The sequence below is a fragment of the Aethalodelphis obliquidens genome, unplaced genomic scaffold (assembly GCF_003676395.1).
Source record: "Aethalodelphis obliquidens isolate GAN/ISIS:26980383/991018 unplaced genomic scaffold, ASM367639v1 scaffold2, whole genome shotgun sequence".
Lineage (NCBI taxonomy): Eukaryota > Metazoa > Chordata > Mammalia > Artiodactyla > Delphinidae > Aethalodelphis > Aethalodelphis obliquidens.
This window is the reverse complement of record NW_020837946.1, coordinates 13,825,907-13,835,308: the sequence shown is the minus strand read 5'-3', so window position 1 is coordinate 13,835,308 and position 9,402 is coordinate 13,825,907. Positions and strand designations below refer to the sequence as shown.

The 9,402-nt window shown below is 38.6% G+C and overlaps 1 non-coding gene across 1 annotated transcript; it reads right to left on the bottom strand.

The window, feature by feature from the left end:
* Window positions 1-6,215: 6,215 nt before the first annotated feature.
* TRNAF-GAA (transfer RNA phenylalanine (anticodon GAA)) lies at window positions 6,216-6,288 on the bottom strand. The gene has a single exon. It is a non-coding gene; the product is annotated as a tRNA-Phe (tRNA).
* Between the last annotated feature and the right edge of the window lie 3,114 nt (window positions 6,289-9,402).

Sequence of the window (9,402 nt, the reverse complement as noted above, 5' to 3'; positions counted from 1 at the left end):
AAACTTCCCTGATATGGGAAAAGAAATAGTCAGTCAAGTCCAGGAAGCTCAGAGAGTCTCATATAGGATAAATACAAGGAGAAACATGTCAAGACACATATTAATCAAACTATCAAAAATTAAATACAAAGAAAAAATATTAAAAGCAGCAAGGGAAAAGCAACAAATAACATACAAGGGAATCCCCATAAGGTTAACAGCCGATCTTTCAAAAGAAGCTCTGCAAGCCAGAAGGGAGTGGCAGGACATATTTAAAGTGATGAAAGGGAAAAACCTACAACCCAAGATTACTCTACACAGCAAGGATCTCACTCAGATTCGATGGAGAAATTAAAACCTTTACAGACAAGCAAAAATTAAGAGAATTCAGCACCACCAAACCAACTTTACAACAAATGCTAAAGGAACTTCTCTAGGCAGGACATGCAAGAGAAGGAAATGACCTACAAAAACAAACCCAAAACAATTAAGAAAATGGTAATAGGAACATACATATCGATAATTACCTTAAATGTAAATGGATTAAATGTTCCAACCAAAAGACATAGACTGGCTGAATGGATACAAAAACAAGACCCATATATATGCTGTCTACAAGAGACCCACTTCAGATCTAGGGACACATACAGACTGAAAGTGAGGGGATGGAAAAAGATATTCCATGCAAATGGAAATCAAAAGAGAGCTGGAGTAGCAATTCTCATATCAGGCAAAAGTAGACCTTAAAATAAAGACTATTACAAGAGACAAAGAAGAACACTACATAATGATCAAGGGATCAATCCAAGAAGAAGATATAACAATTGTGAATATTTATGCACCCAACATAGCAGCACCTCAATACATAAGGCAAATGCTAACAGCCATAATAGGGGAAATCAACAGCAACACAATAATAGTGGGGGACTTTAACATCCCACTTTCACGAATGAACAGATCATCCAAAATGAAAATAAATAAGGAAACACAAGCTTTAAATGATACATTAAACAAGATGGACTTAATTGATATTTATAGGACATTCCATCCAAAAACAACAGAATACACTTTCTTCTCAAGTGCTCATGGAACATTCTCTAGGATAGATCATATCTTGGGTCACAAATCAAGCCTTGGTAAATTTAAGAAAATTGAAATCGTATCAAGTACCTTTTCTACCACAACATTATGAGACTAGATATCAATTACAGGAAAAAAATCTGTAACAAATACAAATACATGGAGTATAAACAATACACTACTAAATAACCAAGAGATCACTGAAGAAATCAAAGAGGAAATCAAAAAATTCCTAGAAACAAATGACAATGAAAACACGATGACCCAAAACCTATGAGATGCAGCAAAAGCAGTTCTAAGAGGGAAGTTTACAGCAATACAATCCTACGTTAAGAAACAAGAAACATGTCAAATAAACAACCTAACCTTATACCTAAAGCAATTAGAGAAAGAAGAACAAAAAAAAAACCCAAAGTTAGCAGAAGGAAAGAAATCATAAAGATCAGACCAGAAATAAATGAAAATGAAATGAAGGAAATGATAGCAAAGATCAATACAACTAAAAGCTGGTTCTTCGAGAAGATAAACTGATAAACCACTAGCCAGACTCATCAAGAAAAAAAGGGAGAAGACTCAAATCAACAGAATTAGAAATGAAAAAGGTGAAGTAACAACTGACCCTGCAGAAACAAAAAGAATCATGAGGATTACTACAAGCAGCTATATGCCACTAAAATGGACAACCTGGAAGAAATGGACAAATTCTTAGAAAAACACAGCCTTCTGAGACTAAACCAGGAAGAAATAGAAAATATAAACAGACCAATCACAAGCACTGAAATGGAAACTGTGATTAAAAACCTTCCAACAAACAAAAGCCCAGGACCAGATGGCTTTACAGGCGAATTCTATCAAACATTTAGAAAAGAGCTAACACCTATCCTTCTCAAACTCTTCCAAAATATAGCAGAGGGAAGAACACTCCCAAACTCATTCTACGAGGCCACCATAACCCTGATACCAAAACCAGACAAAGATGTCACAAAGAAAGAAAACTACAGGGCAATATCACTGATGAACATAGATGCAAAAATCCTCAACAAAATACTAGCAAACAGAATCCAACAGCACATTAAAAGGATCATACACCATGATCAAGTGGGGTTTATACAGGAACGCAAGGATTCTTCAATATACGAAAATCAATCAACGTGATACACCACATTAACAAACTGAAGGATAAAAACCATATGATCATCTCAAGAGATATAGAAAAAGCTTTTGACAAAATTCAACACCCATTTATGATAAAAACTCTCCAGAAAGTAGGCATAGGGAGAACTTACCTCAACATAATAAAGGCCATATATGAGAAACCCACAGCCAACATTATTCTCAATGGTGAAAAACTAAAACCATTTCCACTAAGATCAGGAGCAAGACAAGGTTGCCCACTCTCACCACTATTATTCAACACAGTTGTGGAAGTTTCATCCACAGCAATCAGAGAAGAAGAAGAAATAAAAGGAATCCAAATCGGAAAAGAAGAAGTAAAGCTGTCACTGTTTGCAGATAACATGATACTATACATAGAGATGCCTAAAATTGCTACCAGAAAATGACTAGAGGTAATCAATGAATTTGGTAAAGTAGCAGGGTACAAAATTAATGCATAGAAATCTCTTGCATTCCTATACACTAATGATCAAAAATCAGAAAGAAAAATTAAGAAACACTCCCACTTACCATTGCAACAAAGAGAATAAAATACCTAGGAATAAACCTACCTAAGGAGACAAAAGACCTGTATGCAGAAGACTATAAGACACTGATGAAAGAAATCAAAGAGGATACAAACAAATGGAGAGATATATCATGTTTTTGGATTGGAAGAATCAACATTGTGAAAATGACTATACTACCTAAAGCAATCTACAGATTCAATGCAATCCCTATCAAACTACCACTGACATTTTTAACAGAACTAGAACAAAAAATTTCACAATTTATATGGAAACACAGAAGACCCTGAATAGCAAAAACAATCTTGAGAAAGAAAAATGGAGGAATCAGGTTCCCTGACTTCAGACTATAATACAAAGCCACAGTAATCAAGACAGTATGGTACTGGCACAAAAACAGAAATATAGATCAATGGAACAGGATAGAAAGCCCAGAGATAAACCCACACACATATGGTCACCTTATCTTTGATAAAGGAGGCAAGAATACACAATGGAGAAAAGATAGCCTCTTCAATAAGTGGTGCTGGGAAAACTGGACAGCTACACGTAAAAGAATGAAATTGGAACACCTCCTAACACCATACACAAAAATAAACTCAAAATAAACAAAAAGACCTAAATGTAATACCAGACACTATAAAACTCTTAGAGGAAAACATAGGAAGAACACTCTTTGACATAAATCACAGCAAGATCCTTTTTGACCCACTCCTAGAGAAATGGAAGTAAAAACAAAAATAAACAAATGGGACCTTTGAAACTTAAAAGCTTTTGCACAGCAAAGGAAACCATAAATAAGATGAAAAGACAACCCTCAGAATGGGAGAAAATATTTGCAAATGAAGCAACTGACAAAGGATTAATCTCCAAAATATACAAGCAGCTCATGCAGCTCAATATCAAAAAAACAAACAACCCAATCCAAAAATGGGCAGAAGACCTAAATAGACATTTCTCCAAAGATATACAGATTGCCAACAAACACATGAAAGGATGCTCAACATCACTAATCATTAGAGAAATGCAGATCAAAACTACAATGAGGTATCACCTCACACTGGTCAGAATGGCCATCATCAAAAATCTACAAGCAATAAATGCTGGAGAGGGTGTGGATAAAAGGGAACCCTCTTGCACTACTGGTGGGAATGTTCATTGATACAGCCACTATGGAGAACAGTATGGAGGTTCCTTAAAAAACTAAAACTAGAACTACCGTAAGACCCAGCAATCCCACTACTGAGCTTATACTCAGAGAAAACCATAATTCAAAAATACGCATGCACCCCAATGTTCACTGCAGCACTATTTACAATAGCCAGGTTATGGAAGCAACCTAAATGCCCATCAACAGATGAATGGATAAAGAAGATGTGGTACATATATACAATGGAATATTACTCAGCAATAAGAAGGAAAACTGGGTCATTTGCAGAGATGTGGGTGGATCTAGAGACTGTCATACAGAGTGAAGTAAGTCAGAAAGAGAAAAGCAAATACTGTATACTAACACATATATATGGGAACTAAAAAAAAAAAAATGGTTCTGATGAGCCTAGGGGCGGGACAGTAATAAAGTTGCAGACATAGAGTATGGACTTGAGGACATGGGGAGGGGGAAGGGTAAGCTGGGATAAAGTGAGAGAGTGGCATGGACATATATACACTACCAAATGTAAAATAGATAGCTAGTGGGAAGCAGCTGCATAGCACAGGGAGATCAGCTCCATGTTTTGTGACCACTTAGAGGGGTGGGAGGGAGACGCAAGAGGGAGGGGATATGGGGATATAAGTATATGTATAGCTGATTCACTTTGTTATACAGCAGAAACTAACACAACATTGTAAAGCAATTATACTCCAGTAAAGATGTTTAAATAAATAAATAAAAACAGATGAATAAAGAACATGTAATACATATATGCAATGGAATATTATTCAGCCATAAAAAATGAAATAATGTCATTGGCAGTAACATGGATGGACCTAGAGGTTATCATACTAAGTGAAGTAAGTCAGACAAAGACAAATATCATACATCACTTATATGTGGAATCTAAACAAAGTGATACAAATAAACTTATTTACAAAATAGAAAGAGACACACAGACTTAGAAAGCAAACTTATGCTTACCAAAGGGGAAGTGTTGGGGGGAGGGATAAATTAGTAGTTTGGCTTTAACATACACACACTACTATATATAAAATAGATAATCAACAAGGACCTGCTGTATAGCACAGGGAACTCTACTCAATATCCTGTAATAACCTACATGGTAAAAGGATCAGAAAAAGAATAGATATATGTATACATATAACTAAATCACTTTGCTGTACACCTGAAACTAACACAACAGTGTCAATCACCTATACTCCAATATAAAAAAAATGTATAAAAAAAGAAGTGGTACTGGTACTCACCTCTTTAGATTAAACAAAGTGATGGGGGACAGGTCATGGAGAGGGTACCCTGAAGTAGCAGGGGCCTCTAAAAAATGGTCATCTGCTTTACTGTGGAAAAATCTGTCCCCAAGAGCCACCACCATTACAGAAGGAAAGTTTGTTGACAACTTGGGCTCCCTCCTGAAATCCCCCTCACAGTAGATAGCATTGGACAAGGGGCAAGACACAATAATCAAGAAGAGCCCTATCACTCAGCATCTTAGAAAAACACAAGTGTTGGGTCACAAACTATCAGCAAGTATTTGTGGTAAGGAGACTTTTCACATCTAACTTTTCTAAACTTCTTCTAGGTTACAAACCTAAAATTTGATGATACCCCTGACATTCTCCCCAGGGAAATGTCCACATGAACACTCAAATTTACATTCAGTTTCAGAGACTTTAAAGACCTCCTACTGCCTATGGATGCCAGGTAAGAACCTTTGGAATCGAAGCTAAATCCCTTCACAGAAATTAAAACATGATGGGAAAATAGCCATTCACATCTACCATATAAAACAAGGAATTGTTAATACGGAGTGTACAGGGGAACGATGGCCTTTAACACTACCTTGTTAGTTTGAGGAGTAAAGGGTCCTTAGAAACAATTCACATCTCATAGCTCTAGCTTGCAAAGTTCTTAGACAACAGAAATAATAATGATAGTCAAAGCAAAGGTCATTTTGCACCAACCACATGCCAGGCCTCTGGCACCAAACTGTTCATTTATTTAACAAGTAGTTATCAAGAATTTTAGTGGTCATTTTAAATAAGTTAATACACAGAGAAAGCTTAAAGGATAGCTTGACATACAGCAAGTACTCAAGATAAGTTAGCTGTTATTATTACAGTCAGGAAGTACTAAGGTATTGGGGGTTTAGTAAAAAGACCCACCAGGGCACCTGACACCACCCCTCCTTGAAATGTCATTGACCCACTCAAAACATAATAACCAAATATTCCCCTTAAAGCTTATATTTTGGTTAAGACTGCCAGGAAACTATATTTAGTGCAAAAACCCAAAACTACTGCTGAAACCCGGGATCGAACCAGGGACCTTTAGATCTTCAGTCTAACGCTCTCCCAACTGAGCTATTTCAGCTTGTTCAGGTAACTTCTCCTGAATAACTATAATGGAATAATATTTGTTTTATAATAAAAAAAATCAATACTCAGAGTCAGCTGGAGGTAGGCATTTAACAAATCTTCAGAGATGATGAGGTAAGTTCCCTGTTTACAAGCTAGATGTAATAAATAATTTCACCTTTCTCAGTTCTGTGTTTAACTGCCCTGCAATCTGTTTTTTCCATTTAAAAATAAATCATGGGGCTTCCCTGGTGGCGCAGTGGTTGAGAGTCCGCCTGCCGATGCAGGGGACACGGGTTCGTGCCCCGGTCTGGGAAGATCCCACATGCTGCGGAGCGGCTGGGCCCGTGAGCCATGGCCGCTGAGCCTGCGCGTCCGGAGCCTGTGCTCCGCAACGGGAGAGGCCACAGCAGTGAGAGGCCCGTGTACCGTAAAAAAAATTAAAAATAAAATAAATAAATAAACCATGAACTTTTTTCACGTCCAAAAAATACACGTCTTTACTTGGAATTTCCATCCTAATATATGCTTAATTTCTAGAAAAATGGCAGCTTGGTCCACTTAAAAATTTAATTAAATATCACTTTTTCATAAAAGCAATGTTCCCAGACTTCCCTGGCTGTCCAGTGGTTAAGACTCTGTGCTCCCACTGCTGGGGGCACGGGTTGAATCCCTGGTCAGGGAACTAAGGTCCCACACACCACACTGGCGCCGCTGAAGAAAACAAAAAAAAGCAATGTTCCCATAAGCTCAATAACATAGCCAGGATTGGAAACTAGCTGAAGACTAAAGCTCCAAAGAGATCACTGAAGTGTAATGCTGACCAAAAATATATGAACAAGAAAGATGAAATGAACTGAAAAGCTCTGTGGTAACAGAATAACAGGCCTCCAAAGATTCCCAGGTCCTAATGTTACCTGTTGCTGGGTCCTGCTGCTCACTGCTCAGAAAGCTGCTCAAAACTCAGGACTCGAGAGAGAGACAAATGTTGGCAGAAAGGAAAGCTGCTTGTAGTCAGAACTCCGGCAATCTGGGGATGCGGTGGACTCAGCGTCCCCCAGAAACCATCTCTGAAGATTCTGCTTGGCCAAGGAAGTTTTTAAAGGGAAAAAGGGAGGTAATCTCCATTAATCATTGAGATGGGGGGTCAGAGTCATCACCACCCTCCGCTGTGTGCAGGCTTGTTGACTTCTCATGATTTTTCTTTAGATGCTATCTCGTGCACACAGTTTGTTCACGAGATGACCGAAGGGGAAACTAGGAAAAAGATCTGGTTATCTGTTAATTACTTATTCTTCATTTCTACTTCTTTGATCTATGGAAAGAACCAACAGATTAGGCAAGGTGTTGTGTGATCAAAAGTTTTGAAAGGTGTGTTAGGGCTGGAGATGAGTAGCACATGGGGGTCCCTGGTTTAATATTAGTGACAGAACAAAGAGGATGCCTCCTGCAGAGATCTCTTTCCTGCCGAAAACTGCTTATGAGCGCCCCCTTGTCAGAGAATCATTCCATTGCTGTGGGATTATGGGCGAAGGTGGGTCTTCTGTAACTTCTTCGTGCTGACATAGGGCACCGTATTCTTAGAGTAGATGTCAACATGGGTCTGAAGCATCTCTTTGTTGACCATTGTAATTGCCTGTTTACATAACCAGACAGAACAAGCTACAATTATTTTGATGCCTACAAAGATTATGAGCAGCAGTGTTAATCCCATCCTCTTACGGCCAGTTCTTGGAATTATGTTAGCCATAGATTCAGTATTGCTCAAGATGGAGCAGTTTATGTCATGGCTACTGCCTGGTCATCGTGCAGTCAGCTTTTTCCCTCCCGTGGCAGTCACAGTATCTGTAAAACAACTCAGGAATGTGCATCAGACACTTGAGTCTGTGACTTTATTGTCCTAATCATTAGCTGCTTGAGGAAGCTCCTTTGTGACTCCGGGGGGGTGGGGGGGTGCCGGGAGACTTCAGCTTTTCTATAAACAAGAGACGGGAGACATGAAGAGGCCTTTGTACTTGGAGAGGCCACAGGGTTCTCAGTCCCGCTAATCCCCAGACAATACAATATGTTAGGAAACCTGGAAAAGGAGAATCAAGGTTGCAGATGGAATTGTTTGCTAATCAGTTTACTTTGAGATGAGGAGAGCATCCTGGACCATCTGGGTGGGCCCAAGGTAATCACAAGAGTTGTTATAGGTAGAACAAAGTGGCAGAAGAAAGAACCAGAGAGATGGCAGCACAAGAGGAACCCGGCCTGACTCTGCTGGATTTGAAGGTGGAAGGGGGCCAGGAGGAATGTGGGCAGCAGGCCCTGGAAGCTAGAAAAGACAAAACAATGGATTCTCCCCTGGAGCCTGCACAAAAGAAGGCAGCCCTGCCAACACCTTGATTTTAGCCCAGGGAGGCTAATTTTGGTCCTCTCACCTCCAGAACTGTAAGATAATAAATTTGTGTTATTTCAAGTCACTACGTTTGTGGTAGTTTGTTGCAGCAGCAACTGGAAACTAATAGGTTTGTAAAAAACATATTTATTAGTAAGTTAAGTGAATATTGGAATTTTAGAATGTCTAATATTAGAATTTTTAATACCAAATGTGCCTTGGATTAATTCTGTAGTTTGAAGGTAAGCTATCTTTGATGACTTAAAGTCTCAGATTCGTTTATCCTAAATAATTTTAAAACCTACAAACTCAGTACATATGGAAGGTAGGGTGGTAGCTAAATTCTGATATTGATTTTAAATAGATTCTATGTGATTTAAAGTAAGAGACTGAATCTAACACCATTTTTCTTTGTCGCACAAATTTCTACATTTCCTAGATAGTTAGGTAAAATTGGTGTAGTAAAAGAATTGGGCAACTGAATGCCCTGGACCTCATTTTCCTCCATTTCCTCTATAAAATGGAGATAATGTCTGTTATGGACTGAACTGTGTTTCCCCCAAATTCAGATGTTGAGGTCTCCACTCCCAGTATCTCAGACTGTTACCGTATTCACCTTGTTAAAGAATGATTGTTAAAGTGAGGCCCTTAGGGTAGGACCTTAATCCAATCTGACTGTTGTCCTTATAAGAGGAAGAGACACAGGGGACACTGCTGCACAGAGGGATGACCATGTGGGGAAAAACTGGC